This window comes from Procambarus clarkii, chromosome 8, assembly GCF_040958095.1.
Source record: "Procambarus clarkii isolate CNS0578487 chromosome 8, FALCON_Pclarkii_2.0, whole genome shotgun sequence".
Taxonomy (NCBI): Eukaryota; Metazoa; Arthropoda; class Malacostraca; order Decapoda; family Cambaridae; genus Procambarus; species Procambarus clarkii.
Window position 1 is genome coordinate 35663276 of NC_091157.1, and position 16181 is coordinate 35679456.

The following is a 16181-nucleotide window of genomic DNA, read 5'->3' on the forward strand; positions in this document are numbered from 1 at the left end:
AATAGAAGTTTCACCCATCGTGTAGGATTACTACAGTGGAAAGGGATCTTAAATATATTAAATTACCATTGTATGGCACTATTAGCTTTTCTGTAAGGAGTCGTTTGAGGAGACTGTTGCAGCATTGTTATCCTCAAGTAGACTTCAGATTTATTTTTGTCAACACAAATACCATAGGCTCTTATTTTAAATTTAAAGATAAAGTGCCTACCCCCTTGTGCTCTAATGTCGTATATATGTATAATTGTTCCAGCTGTAATGCTGGATATGTCGGGAGTTCCATTCGGAACTTTAAGATTAGGATACTTGAGCACCGGGGATTATCTTTTAGGACTGGATTACCATTGTCTAAACCAGCATTTTCGGAGATTAGAAACCATTGTTATGAGTTTGATCATTCTCTGCTGGAATCTGATTGTAAAATTCTGGACACTTGTATGAATGGCCAGTCAGATTTGAGAGTAATGGAATCCTTATATATAAAGGAGCTGCGGCCTCTGTTAAATAGCAACCTTTCAGCTGTTCAATTGTACACTGTACAGTGCATAGTAGGCCCTGTAATTTGATTTATAGTTCATTCTGGTAGTTTAATTTTATTATAATTTTGTTTAGTTTACCATGTCTTTGCCCTTTCTTACTTATATCAAGTCTTGACATTGTACATTAATATAATCTTTTATTTAGGATATATAATACATTTTTGGTATTTAATTATATTTAATATTTGAGTTTTTTATAAGATTTTGGTTAGTACTTTATAATTGTCGTTTATTCTGTTTGTATTTTATATACATTCTTTGTAGATTTGTAGTCATTATATATATATTTGTTATAGTGTTTAGTATCTATGTTTCAGGTATCAAGTTTCACTTTTGATCACTTCACGTAAGTTTAATAGAATGGTTTGTTTTAGTAGTTATAAAATTCATCTTGTAGTTAATTGGATTTTTAAATTAGCTTTAATATATGTGACAGTTAGTAAGTTTTATTTGTATTGATCGCTTTAAGTGCGCTTAAGTGTTTTGTTTTTTAAGCATTTTCCTATGCAATTATATTCAGTATGAGTTCTTTGTTTACCAGCTATTTGATTGTGATTTCTGTTTTTTCTTTTAGATCTGATGATGAATACGAGAAGTATTCGAAACGTTATGCATTTTAAAGTAAAGATCTGAAACAAGATGTTCAGTATGTCCCTGGTTTTCCTATTCATCTTAAAATATATATATATATATATATATAATATATATTATATATATATATATATATATATATATATATATGATCAAAGTGTTCCGTGAGGATCCACAAGATCTTCTCTGAGTGCTCTTTATTTTCTTCTCCGAGGCTATGGGTCTCTACACTTGCACCAGAGGTGGTACCCCTTCAAAGTTTAAAAGAAAAAAAAAGAAAATATATATATAATCATTCATAATTAAGTAACATTTCCTATTAAGCATATATTTCCGGAAAAGTAGTAGTGACCAGTGATAAGTGAGTACCTGAAGAAAACAACCGAGTTTACTGGATGGGTGATTTCCCAGACAAAATTATTTGATTAGCTTATGAATTATTTTATCAAGTGTGAGTGCGAGCATAAAGCCAGATTAGAAATTGCAACGAGTCCGCGGAGGAACACTCACGATATGTGTAGACTATTTCTTCCATTCAAAATGTAGCTTGCCAAGGTCAACATCTTGCAGGCCCCATAGTTTACAGCCATTGAAGCGTAGACATTGTTAAATAATTACTTTCGGCCAGGTCAAGATGACCAAATTCACTAATGCTATTTTTTCTGACATTCAGGTTTTTAATTGCATCAGAAAAATGGACAAGTGGGCTATTGTCCACTATATAATATAGATATAATATGCTTGTCCACCATATAATATAGATATAAGATATAATATGTCAAAGATACCTTTCAGAAGATTGCTAGAATCAAGTTAACAATAGAATCAACGATCAATAGAAGCAACTTAACTAGTATCTGCTGATGAAGTGTTAGATTGGGATCTCGATAAAACTACTTCTCTGAGTTATAAGTAAACACAGAATTTTATTCAGAGTGGACATTACCTCATTTTAAAGCTAATTTGCCTACCTGATATGAAATATATAAATATCTAACGATAATAAGAAATACGTTCCTGCTTGGTAAGTCTCTTAAGAAGATTGGGGTGTTTTACTTTGTTGATGTTTCCAAAGTATTTGACAGAACAGAAGTACCTTAGAGAGTTATAGTACTGAATAGTTTACGGCACCACGAAACTACAGAGTGGTGGTAAATAATCAGTTTTGTATGTTAACTAAACCTCAGAGGTGTCGAGTTCGTCAGCTAGAAAGCCACTGAGTACATAATCAAATACAATGTTCAATAGTTTGTTTAGGGCAAAAGCTCCATGGTTATTAGAGGAGGACATAGAAGTTCTTTGGTATGGGAGCAAGTTCAGAGGAGTTTATTACAGATATAGATGTACCGTGGAAGAGACAGCCTTTAAGGCACGTAGACATACAGTATCGGCGTCCCTTGTGTAAGGGCGTCAGAGTATAGTAACTACAATTATTTAGCTTAACGAATATAGCGGTAAAGGTAAGCAGGTATTTAAACATTAGCAGCAGGGGGGGGGGGGGGGGGGGGGGGGGGGGGGGGGGGGGGGGGGTGTATGCAAGTGTCAAAGTTGAATGAGGCTATATTTTATATACATATATATAAATATATATTTTATATAATCTACTAACTGTACCCGGCTACGCGTTGCTGAGACACAGCAACCTTCCCGTTTCCAAATCCTCCCCGCCATATCCCCCTTCCCCATCCCCTCATTCTTCCAACCGTTCCTCACTCCTCAGTCCCCTTGTCATCCCCACCATTCCCCTCCTCCCCCGTCCCTTTGTGATCCTCACCATCCCCCACTCCACCGTCCCCTCGTCATCCTATGTTGTTATAGATTCAGCTACTCGGAACAAGTTCCAAGTAGCACGGGCTATGGTGAGCCCGTAATTTACCTGACACAGGAGCGGGGCAAGTAGCACAGGCTATGGTGAACCCGTGGTAGACTTACCTGGCACAGGAGCGGTGCTGTGTGTCGTCGTTATCCTAAACATTCCCCCCACTCCACCGCCCACTCGTCCTCCCCCACCATCTCCCACTTCCCTGTCCTCCCTACCATTCCCCCCCTCTCCAGTCTCCTCGTCCTCCCTACCCTTCTCCATTTACCTGTCCCCCTCGTCCCCACCATCTCCAACTTCCCTGTTCCCATGTCCTCCCCACCATTATCCCCCTTCCATGTCCGCTCGTCCACCCTACCATTCCCCACTTACTCGTCTGATGCATTCCCAAATGAAAAATGATCTGATGTTCCCATCAGAAAATTGGGAACATCAAGTGATCTGATGTTCCCATCCCTGAAATATTAGAAAAACAGCTAAGAAAATGAAATGAAAACAATGAAAAAATAATAAACTATACTCTCGAAATGAACGGTATGGTCAAACAACACAGCTCAATTCCAACGCAAGTCACATAATAATTAAATTAAAATGAAAGTAAATCGAAATCTATGAAAATTCACGTAACAGACGCATCTACTGAAGCATCAAGGTGCCTATGAAGGGAAAAATCGTCAGGAGGCATAGAATCAAGAGGAAGGAGATCAAAGTATTTGGCCCACGAAGCGGGAGCAAAGAAAGCCTGATACGCATCAGAACGGGAAGGAATCGAGCGAGTGCGGCCGTGTTGAGGACGGCATTGAGAACCCCCAGAGAGAGAGGGGTTAAAAGGCGCAGTAGTCACAGCTAAAGACTGAGCCGTGCCAGGGGACGCGGTGGTCACCAATAGGGGCTTGGGGCTCGACCCAACCATAGAGGAGGGAGAGGAGCCGAGGGGAGTAGTCAGAGAGGTCAAAGGAGGAGTAAGGTCAGGGCCCAACACAGTGGGGACAACAAAGCCCGGTCTTCCAACACGGTCCGACTCGTGGGGCTTGGTCGCCCACCCCACGAGCCTGAGAAGGTAAAAGAGGAATAGAATGCGACATAGGTACGAAAAGAAAAACATTCATTCACGAATGTGCCCCCATACCCACCATGGAGCCACAATTAGAGGCTGGACACCCCACAAGAAGCTATCGCTGATCATGTCGGGGCCTCCTAGGAGTGCGTCGTGAGTATACGCCCCACAAACCCAACCTTAAAAACCATCAGTCCATCGAGATCGGGTTCAGTGACGAAAGGAGGATTGACAATAAAAGGTTTCCCTCGCTCTCGACGTCGGGTACTACAGTTCTACGGGTGCAAGAGTATGCCTCCTCAAGCACCCGGGCGTCAAAATAGAAGTCCAAAAGAATAACCAAAACAAGCAAAAGGTCGGCAGGAAACGAAGAGCAGATAGGAGAAGAGGGAGAGAAAAACGAAACATAAGGAAAGGTGTCCAGCAGAATCAAAGAAGACAGCAGCAGGAGCACAAGGCGACAAAAGGACACAGGACTGTCTTAAGGAGGATCACATTCCGGCAGCTGCCCACCAAGCCCTTCCATGGCAACAACGAGCTGGACCGGGAGGGGGGAGTGGGGAATGGTTGGAAGAACGAGGGGATGGGGGAGAGGGAAATGGTGGGGAGGACTGGGAAACAGAGAAAAGGTTACTGTGTCTCAGCAACGCACCACAGCAATGTGAGGCCGGGTACATTTAGTATAAATGAAAATGTAAATGTTCGTTTGATCAAAATCTCTAATCTCTCAAGTTCTACACCGATTTCTTTGAAATTTTGACACAACGTTCCATTCGAATACGTGCATGTTTTTATATTCCTACTATATATATTCCACATCTGTGACAGGATTTTTTTTTATTAACACACGCTATACTAAATATGTTAAAATTCCATTTCAATATTTCCAGTTCTTTGATAAATTGAATTTTCATAGATTTGAATTTATTTTCATTTTAATTTAATTATTTTGTGTGACATTGAGTGGGAATTGAGCTGTATTGTTTACCATACTGTTCATTTTGTGAGTATAGTGTATTTTTATATTTTTTCATTTTTTTCATTCTGTTTTGAATCCGTTCTTATTTTTCAGAGATGGTGAGAGATGATGATGGTTTCCCATTTTTCTGATGGAAACATTAGATCATTTGGGAAAGTATCGGATGAGGGAGTTGGAAATGGTTGGGAGGACGAGGGGATAAGAGTGGGGAATGGTGGGGAGGACGAAGGGATAGGAGTGGGGAATGGTGGGGAGGACGAAGGGACTGGGGTGGGGGTAATGGTGGGGAGGACGAGGCGACAGGGGAGTGGGAGGGATGGTGGGGACAAGGTGATGGTGTGGAGGACAACGGGAAAGGGAAAATGGTGAGCAGGACGAGGGGACGGGGAAGTGGAGCATGGATGGAAGGACTAGGATGGAGGGACGGGGGAATGGTGGGAGGATTTGGGGACAGGGGGAGGGTTACTGTGGCTCAGCAACGCATGGCCGGGTTCAGGTTGTATGTATATATATATATATATATATATATATATATATATATATATATATATATATATATATATATATATATATATATATATATATATATATATATATATATATAATATAATATAATATTAATTAGTTACCGATGTTTGGACAACAGGTTAACTGTGTCGTGTGTCCGTATTCATCAGGTACTCTGGTGGCGGTGACAGCTGTAAGAGGGTCCACAGCCAAACTTCCCTGCAACATTAACTCCCTCAACCCCGAAGAACCGGTGCTCCTGGTCCTTTGGTACAAAAACGCTTCCGTCACCCCCGTATACAGGTACAGTCTTTTCTCATAAGGAATTGTCTATCCTTTTGTAGGTACACTATCTGTCTCCTTCCCTGACTACTTAGAGTGATTGCAGGTAAATGCGGCCTTTCCTCTCCATCTGTATATTGATTTGTGCAAGACGGCTGCTACTTGCATAACTTGTGTACGTGCAATCCTCTCCTGCTCTCGTTGCAACCAAGAGCAATATCACTACTCCAGTATAAGCATCAGAGTGTTCACGTTACGTGGATCTGTTCTGTAAGATGGTGGCGAGAATAAATGTCGAGTTGCCATAGCACTGTGTTAACTATAGCCAAGCTGAACTCTACTTCAATAAGCAGGATTCAACCCCAGGGATGAACATTGGAACAATAGGGAATACCATAGGATTTTGGTTGAGTCATTTACCTGATGAAAGGAGTTCGTTGACTGGATATGTGACACCAATATTGACACCGGTGTGACTAACATGACCCGTATTTCAGAAAGAAAAGTAGAGGTAAAACGCATTCACTGATTAAATTTATCAAGGTCATACGTCAGAAGATGTAAACCATTATTAATGGTTAATGATGTTTCACCCTATTACTATAACACAGTAATTATCTAGTTGTACTCGCCTAATTGTGCTTGCGGTGGTTGTTCTTCTGCACTTGGGTCCCGCCTCTCAGTTGTCAGTCAACTTGTGTCCAGATGCAGAGGGGACATCGCAGTCAATAACCAAACTATTCCCCAACTCATCCATGAACACCTCGCAACAAAATTGTTATTGGATATGATGCTCTTTATCTAAGAAGCTGATGAGTGTTTAGGAAAGAATCAGCTGTCACTTTCCTATTGAAATTGTTCCTTGTGGAGCTACTTTTGACGCTCATTTGCGGGGCTCTGAGTGTTGAACCATCAGTTTGGGAACTGTTAATGAAGACGATGAGTTATATTAATGTGGCTTAAGAAATGATGACGAAACCTCGCCTCAGAAGAACACGTAGATCGGTCCGTCCTGGACAATTATCAAGTCATACTAGACCATAATCACACGACTTGATAATGGTCCAGGAAGGACCGAAACGTCGTCACGTCTCCATCGTCTGAGTTGTGGTTTGATCATCATAACTGTTTATGATATCTTCTGCAAACGATGAATCACTAAGGTAGCACAGGGCTGAAAATAATACTGGTACTTAATTCAATTAGAAAAAACTTCGGTTTAACACACACGGAAATCAACAGTGTTTTTATGCTAGAAGTCACAGTGATGGGTCAGCACCCCATGGCCAAGGAGTCCAAATGTGAAGTATTCCAAGAAAAGTTCAATTGTTTCTCCAGACCTGGAAGGGTGAACGGGTGGAGGTGGCTGCCAAAAGCTTGGAATAGAGTGAGATTAAGTGTTCGTAGCTGTACACAGCTTTACTATAGTATACATAAGTTTCACGGGACAAAACAAGGTGTAGCTATGGTACATATAAGATTCACTTTGCCACTGACTACGTGAACCTTATGTCTAATGATCATTACACATGAGTTTCTGGAAGTACTATTCCAAATGACTAATACTTGCGAGTTCCTTCAACTCCGATGTATTACTCATATATAAATATAAAGTGAGTTTGGGTACATATAAGAAAAAGCTGCCTTCTATGGCCTCATCTGCTGTTTCCATCAAAATTATTTTCTACTGTCCACTGTGACGGGAAAGTGTTAGAGTGTAGATGTTCGGCAGTCCTCTAATGGCACGTATCAATGCCTGGTCACACTTACAAAAAAAAAGATAGACTGCTTGCCTGTTGTCTGTGGTAAGTGAGAGGGAGGAACACGTAAAACACAAAGTATGAACAATGAAACTTTAATATATACTTTAAACATAAATAAAAATAAAGACAAGTCTCGGGGAAATGAATAGTGCAATTCAATAACAAAGATAAATGCAAAAACACAATATATAAAATAGTAAATGGTGAAATGGTGCTGAGAATATTGGCTATGGCTGAGACCTCCCTTAGTATACAGAGCTTAGAGCTTTGTATGCCAGAGAGATGTCAGCTCTTAGAGCACAAAGAATATTCTGAAGTTGATGGCTGGTCCAAGCTCAGACATCGACTCAGGTAGATGGCGCTGAGGTGCAGTGTGCAGGTGTGCAGTCGGCGAGTCACCAATCAGAAGCAGGCAGGCTGGGATGGGTAGTTGGCTGGTTGATGACGAGCCGGCGTGGAGGGAGTGTGGAGTTGGGGGTTTAGGGTACGTTTTGCCTCCTGGTCAAAACGTTTTGTGCTACTGGCGGACGTATCTTGAATGTAGCATCTTATACTTGTAGACTGAACGTAACTTTAGGTAGGGAAGAGCAGGCTCAATCTCTCTTGAAAGAGATTATCGTCACACCACAAAGAAGAATAATGCACTTCACGGCAGTTGCCTTAAATGTTTCTGGCCAAAACTTTTTCAATAAATTACATAATACCTGTAATAAAGCTGTTTAATAAGATAACCGCCTGTGGGAAAATCCTAGCAGTTTTAATTCATTTTCTTTAATGAATTATTCAATATATATTTTTGTTTGACTTTAATATTATATAAGTTTTCTTTTATTAGTTTTCTTAGTTCTTAGTAAGTAAGTTAGTAATAAGTTAGTTAGTAGTGAGTGGACTGTATATATTCTGATTCAGCTGCTAGAATTGATCACACACAATTGGGGGTACAATTTGTGGCTTAAACCACTTGGAAGTGGATCCTTCATAAACCACAAATTATTTACCTAGTCTTTGATATATAAATTATAAATCATACCACAAATGGTGGTCTAATTTACTATTATTTCAGCAAATTAAATTAATAACTACTAATACTATGTCTACAGTATTAAACAAAAGGGCCTTAGCTGTCACTGTTGGTGGGGCCTGTTAAGGCTGTGTAAGTGTAGCAACAGAATTGGGTGTGGCCCTGTGCCTCAGAGTACCACGTAATGGCGGCTGTCTGGAGGCCAACAAGACTTGTTGTACAGCAGGGTAACAAATTTGTATAATTATGTTGGGAGCCAGCTTCCTGCTTCACTAACTTCTCTCACAATTACATGTTTGAGATGTAAGAAATTAATAATGGTTTCCTAAACATATAAGTACAGGTATGACATGGAATATGTGTGTGTAAACCTGAGTAAATGTACTTGTGTAAGCTATAAAGCTCTCTTCATAACCGGTTACCCAACTATATTAAAAGATGCATCAATTAAAACAGAATACTAGATAGTCGGATACTCAAGTGCTCCAGTTGTGTGGTAGAGGTGTTGTTGTGGTAGATCTCTTGGGACAGAGTAGTTCTATCATGCGAGACTAGTATCACAATTCTCTCTCAGGAGCACTCGTTTCGTGTTGTTGTTGTTGTTGTTGAGTTAGGGTCGACGACTCGTTTCGTGTTGTTTGTTATGATTCTGATATGGGACGACGCTCTAGGGGAGACGTCCTCAAATGTTTGAGGGTTCTATTTATGTTTAAGGAATAGAGAGTTAAGCTATATTCCTGTTGTTGGAAATTATATTCAGGCCTAGTGAACACTTTTTTATTAAGTATAAACACTAGACTGTTGTTTAAAAGAAATTAGAGTTGATATGAATATGTGACGTCGATGACGTCACAGAATCACCCATTCTCTTTTCCTTTATGGGGGTAGCTTATGTTATTATGTGTGTCAGATTTCCGACATAGGTCCAGGGGAGGGGAGGAACATGGGTCGAAGTCCCGGTAAGGACTGCGATCACTTAATTCCTCTCCTTCAGAATTATAGTGTTGCTTTAATTTGAGTTTTCATTATTGTGCTGCAGTCCTTTGGGGGACGGATGTCCCGTACTAGGCGTTTCGGGTGCTGAAAGTCGTTGAACGTCTTCTTGTTCTGCCAGTTCTAAAGGAACTAATTTCTCTAATGTTTTGAGAGTAGTGTTGCCTCGGCATGTTACTTTCACTATTCTCAAGATGCCCTGGCTGTCTGGATGAACAGAAACTATTTGGCCTATAGGCCACTCTGAGCGTGGCTCATTGTTGTCCACCCGAACTATATCACCAGGGTTCAAGATAATTGTGTTTTAGGGGTTGTTTGCCCCATAATGATACTCCCTCAGAGCAGTAACATATTCTTGAGTCCATACGTCATTCCACCGACTTATCACCCATGATAGATGTTTGAAACGTTGAACCAAATCACTCTCTCGGATATATGAAGGATCCTCTGCTTCCTCGTCCGTAAGGGACACAAGGGTGGTGAGAGGTCTCCCATACATCAGATGAGCTAAACTTAATGGTTCACGCTGCAAAACATCATTAGAAAGGCAGGTAAGTGGTCGGTTATTACCTCGTTCTTCTATCTCTATGGCTACAGTTTGGAGCTTTTCTAGGTCAATCTTTTTGCAGTGTAGGGTTTTCCGTAGAGAACGTTTCACCGTACCAATCATGCGTTCATAGAAGCCTCCGTGCCATGGCGCTCTTGGAGTTATGAATTTCCAGTGGCACAGCCGTTGATTTAGGGCCGTGCACACCTTTGGGTGCGTCCAGATTTTCCTCAGGACATGCTTCTCCAGCCACTAAGTTGGACCCATTGTCTGAGATCATCAACTTAGGGGTGGATCTACGTGAAGCAACCTGAGGAAAGCCTGTAAGAATGCCTCGGCACTCATATCGGGAGTCACTTCTAGATGGACTGCCCTTGTTGTGGCACAAGTGAAAAGACAGATATATGCCTTTACTGGTTTTTGTCCTTGGTGCCTGTTAGTGTTAGTGCTCCTGTGAAATCTACTCCTGTGGTCTCAAAGGGACGAATATATACAACTCGTTCCATTGGAAGTGGAGGAGGGACTGGATATGGACACACTCTGGCATCGTGTCTCCGGCAAATAACACAGGATTTAATTATGGATTTTACTGGCTGCCTACCTTCGGGTAGCCAGTACTGTTGTCTTAAGTCTGTGAGAGTATCTAATACCCCACCCTGCAGAGTGTTGTATTTGTGTATGTGTAACACAATTTGTTTGCTTACTATGTGGTGACGAGGAAGCAATATTAGATTTTTGCTTCCAGATCTATGTCCACATGCTGTAAGCAGCCTCCGCATCTGATTATGCTATAATTGTTGGTGTCTAACCAGAGACCCATATCATTTTGTAAGGGACATTGTCAAATTCTGTCCCGAATGTGTATGTCTGAGCTCTTTTGACCCAGTACCTTAGGGCACTAGGGAATTTATGCTTGATTTTTATTTTCTTTAGAAAACCAAACACTACTTGGGTGACACCTATTCGTTTTTTCAGTTCAGAGTACCGATTAGGATCAATTACCAATGTTCGAGGTAGTTCTGGGTTCTCAGTGGGAACAGTGACATTGGTCACAATGACTTGTGGCTTTTGTTTAGGCCACTGGTCGCTGATTAGCCACTGAGGTTCATTGAACCACATCTCTGCCTTTGTTAATTGCCGTAAAGTCAGGCCTCGTGAGAGATAGTCAGCTGGATTCTCTTTGGTGAGTACATATCTCAGTTTGTACCCTGCTGACAACACTTGTATTTCCTTAACGCGGTTACTTACGTAAGGATTTTTACTATTATTGTTTTTAACCCATTGTAGCACTGCCTCATTATCTGACCATACCACTGTTTCTTCAAAGTGGATGTTGCTTAAGGCCTTGATCAGATAATGAGCCAATCTTACACTTAGCAGTAAGGCTGTTAATTCCAGTTGTGGCAATGATCGTTTCTTTAACGGTGCCAGTCTGGCCTTTGATGTGAGCAAATTGGCTTGCCCATTTGAGACCAGTTAAGCTACTTTGCCATAAGCCTTTCCTGAGGCATCTCAGAATACATGTTGCTTAATTGGTTCTTTTTCATTCACTGTTTCGAAGGACCTTGACAGACTCTAGGATACTTAAATCTTTCACTAGCCCTTGCCATTTTTCTTGTAAGATATATGTTAGAAGATCATCCCAACCTATCTTTTGTTGCCAATATTCCTGCATTATCAACTTTCCATTAATTAAGATTGGACTTAATAGTCCCAATGAGTCGAAGGGTTTGTTGACTTGTGAGAGTAATTTTCTCATTGCTAGGTTGGTGGTGTTAGGCTCCACCGACTTGATTGTCAACTGATCTGCTGTTGTATCCCATTCAACGCCTAGTACTTTTGTCTTCTTGGGTACCTGGTAGTTGGGAAAATCAGTTTCGATCAGTTGATTTAATTTGACATTGTTGGAGACCCACGACTGGTGAGGCATATTTGTTCCCATTAAATTCTCAATTGGCCTTGTGATATATGCTCAGCAGTTTACTTTCACTGTTGGCTGTTCCTTGAAAATCGTCCACATACAAGTTATTGCTAATTTCTGTTTTATTTGGGCTATTGGTCTTCTTCATGTGCATGTCTAAGGTAGCTTGAAGCAGAAACAGGGAAGATGTGACACCAAACAAAACAAACGCATACCTGTAAGTGATTAATTCACTGTTTGGATTGTTAAGATCCTTGATCCATAGGAACTTTGTGTAGTTACGGTCCTCTTCTTGGAGACCTACCCTAAGGAAAGCCTTGCTGATGTCGGCCGTATATGCGTAAGTCCCGATGTGGTACTTTAACTGCATGTCGTATAGCCTTTGTATCAGGCTAGGGGCCAGTTTGATGGCAGTCATTTAACGAAACACTATTCTGCCTGGTCTTATTGCTGCTATTAAATACTATCCATAATGGGGTAGTAGGTGAGATTTTCAGTACAGGGTGATGTGGCAGGTAGTGCCCTTCCCTTGGGTTATCATTTGTGACAACTTCGATAAATTTGTCATTGGGTTGCTTCTGTATTATTTCATTGTACAATTTCAAGTTCTCAGGATGTCTTTGTAAACACAACACCTGTGATCTTAATTTGTTTTGTTCCATAAAATTGTTGATGGGTACCTGAGGGTGATTCAACTTCCATGGTAATCTGACCCAATATCGATTATCTCTGTAGATAACCGACTCCAGGTATTGTTTGTAAGTCCAGTCGTCATCTGGACTAGGTTGTTCAGGGACAATGCCGAGAGTTGCCAGGTCCCATATTTTATGTACAGGAGGATCAAGCTCATCTTCGGACATGTCTCTGAATAGTAGTGGAGACTGTTCTCCGAGTCATGCAACCATTACTGGGTTGACATGTTGGTGGTCTACAGGTGCGGGTTGCTTCAGTCGTAATACTGGGCCTGTTAGCAAATAGCCACCTGCAGACGGTAACAGGTTCATTCCCTATTTTTCATCCTCTCCTTTGATAATCTTATGGTAGATATCTGATCTCATAAGGATTCCAATATTGGAGAGGTTCTCTGATGTGATTTTGTCAGCCAATTTGATTCCCTTTTCTTTCAGGAATTTGGCTGTTGACCCTAGACCATATACATACAGGTCTGGTGGGAATCTATCTACTACAAGAGCTTCTATCGCTCGGACATAACTGCCTAAACGTACTTTAGGTTGTACTACCTTGAAGACTTGAATTCCCGAGTTAGTCAGGAATCCTGCTATGTCTATTCGTGTCTCTTGTACAGTTTTGAGTTTCAGGGCATCTACCAATTCTTTTGAGATGAAGGTCATTTGGGATCCTTGATCAAATAATCCACGTATGGTGACCTTGGTCTTTCTGTTTTAATGATCAATTGAGCAGTAGGTAGAGCTGATTTATGATCAGACCTTGTTGAGAAGACACTTACGTCAGGTAACACAGTACAAAGCTGTACTGATGTGGAAGTTCCTTCCTCCTCTTGTGGTTTGGCAGACTTTATACTTGAGTCCCCACAAAGTGCTGTGTGGTGTTGACCCTTATGGCATCAATTACAGGTGCGTATTTGAGTTGCACAGGTGTCGGTATTATGTGTCCTTATACACCTGGTACATTTACGTAACTCCTTAAGTCGTTTTGTACGTGTAGCACGATCAGGGTAAGCTTTGCAGTTGCACATGGTATGTTGTTCTTCACAGAACACACATGGCCTCCAGACGTTCACAGCATCTTGGGGAGTCACCGTTTTAGGTGACACATTAATAGTAGGTTTGGAGGGACCCCACTGTATATGTGCCTATGCTGCCTTGTTTACACTTTGAAGAGGGGGAAGTTGTTTTAGATTTATTTGGAGTACTGTTTGTACTCTGTTGTTTACTATTAGTGGTAGAAGAAGGTTTAGATGTCGCTTTTCCATCTGTGTTATCTCGTTGTCTTTATATGATGGATCGCAAACCTTTTGTTATCTCCTTTTCTGTCAGAGATTTATTTTATAAGACAAACAACTTATCCAGTACGTCACTGGGTAATTTACGTTTCATATGGACTTAGATTATCCAGTCCGATTCCTCCAGATTCACTTTATTCTTAAGCGCCTTGAGCAAGGACTCAAGCTCCAATCTCAAAGCTTGGAGTGAGTCAGCTGTTCCATCTGGAGGGGTTATATCCAACAGCTTCTGTGTTAGAAGTCTGTTAGTTCTTTCTGGCTTAGCATAATTATCCTTAAGGAGCTGTACTGCAGTATCATAACAATCATCAGTAAAGGTCAAATTACAGACTACTTTTAACGCTTCATCCATTAAGACAACTTACAAATATGTAAGTTTTGTTGTCTTTGCTACATTGGCATTAGAATCCTCAGAATCGACAAATTTGTTCCAGAAGTTGTCCCAACTCTCGTCCTCTGTACTAGAGAAAGTTGGGAGACTGAGTGATGGTAATTTGACTTATGGTTGTGTCGGGATTTGGCAACTTGTAGCTGCAATGCTTGTAGTGGCCTTGTGTATGGTTATTAACTTGTCAAAGTGTTGTAACTTTGTTTGTATTGTATCTTCATATGCTGCGTTTTCTTGTACTACAGCGATCATTGCCTCTTCGTCGATGTTAGAAGTAGCAAGTACATCCTGATATTTCAGGATTTGCATTTGTCCATGTTGATATTTGGTCTCTGCCACCTTATGATGGCCTTCCAGTTCTACATAATCAACTGGAGTTTGATTACATAAATCATCGCATTTTTTGATCTGTTGGATCAAGTGGCCCTTCATTCCAGTGAGGGTCGCTTATACATTTTTGGCAGTAGACATAATGGCTGTATTTGCTAGCCGTGCTGCAGATGTACTAGTGCTAAGTCTTGTTGGACTTTGATTTGGACAGTTTCTAGCACTTGAGCTAGGTAGAACTACTAGTTTCCGAACTAGAGCTGTTTATCATTTAAAATACACATTATATAATCATACACACTATAATTTGAGTGGTAACCTTGTATCTATCTTGGATTTACCTCAAGTGAGCTCCTCAAAATCACTCTTAATTGGTACAGAGACACAGATTAACACTCAAAGGTGAAATGATTATAGTTAAATTATTACTATAGTTATGGTAATAATATGTAGAAAACACAACTCAGGGTTGTCTTAAGAAACGCATAAAATATGTGCTTGCTAGGTTGTAATATATGTTCAACTCTAGACAAGTGTAAATTCTTACCCTTACACCAGATTAGCACAATAAATTAGACTAGGTTGCTGTACAACACCAGCCTAAAATGTTCTACCCTTGTGCAAGAATTAGTTGTAAATAATGTGACATGCAGTAATTGTTATAATAATGGGGCAATATTATGTAAACCCATCAAATTATATATATATACATTTATGAGTAAATTAATTAGCTTCTTATCAACCTCTGGTAATGAAAAAGCACAATTGTTCTTTGGAACAATAATAGTGCTTGTTTGTAAGTTCTGTTCATTATTAGCCGAGATTGAAAAAGTTAGGCTAGAAAAATGTATAGCAATGTCTTCCTGCTATAATTAATGTAAATGTAAATATTGTGTAAATATTGCACTAATATTTATATAGATCCTAATCAGGATCTTGTATCTAAGTTCAAAGGACCATAAATTATGTAGGAAAATCCTAGCAAGCTTTAATTGTATTTATATTTTGTGAATATTCATTATTTACTTTATTAATTTTTTAATTGACTTTAATATTATATTATTTTTATTTGATTATTTTTCTTCTGAGCTAGTTATTAGTTCTTAATTAGTAAGTAAGTGGACTGTATATATTCTGATTCAGCTTGCTAGAACTTACACAATGGGAGGGACAAATGCAACTTGCACCACCTTATGAAAATGGTAAAAGCAGTATTTGTTTACCTTATTGTTACAATTATAATTATTAATCAAGCCACATATGGTGGTCTAATCTACTATTATTTCAGCAAATTAAATTAATAACTACTAATAATATGTCTACAATAAAAACACAAACGGGCCTTAGTTGATACTGTTGGTGGGGCCTGCTAAGGCTGTGTAATTGTAGCATCAGAATTGGGTGTGGCCCGGTGCCTCAGAGTGCCATGTAATGATGGCAGTCTGGAGGCCTGCAAGGCTTGA

The 16181-nt window shown here is 40.1% G+C and overlaps 1 long non-coding RNA gene across 1 annotated transcript in view; it reads left to right on the forward strand.

The window, feature by feature from the left end:
* Positions 1 to 869: 869 nt before the first annotated feature.
* LOC138362085 (uncharacterized) overlaps positions 870 to 16181 on the forward strand; it is a 26505-nt gene continuing 11193 nt past the window's right edge. The window contains exons 1-2 of the long non-coding RNA XR_011227403.1: positions 870 to 885; positions 5663 to 5795. This is a non-coding gene — a long non-coding RNA (uncharacterized lncRNA). The remainder of the gene's footprint in view (positions 886 to 5662; positions 5796 to 16181) is intronic.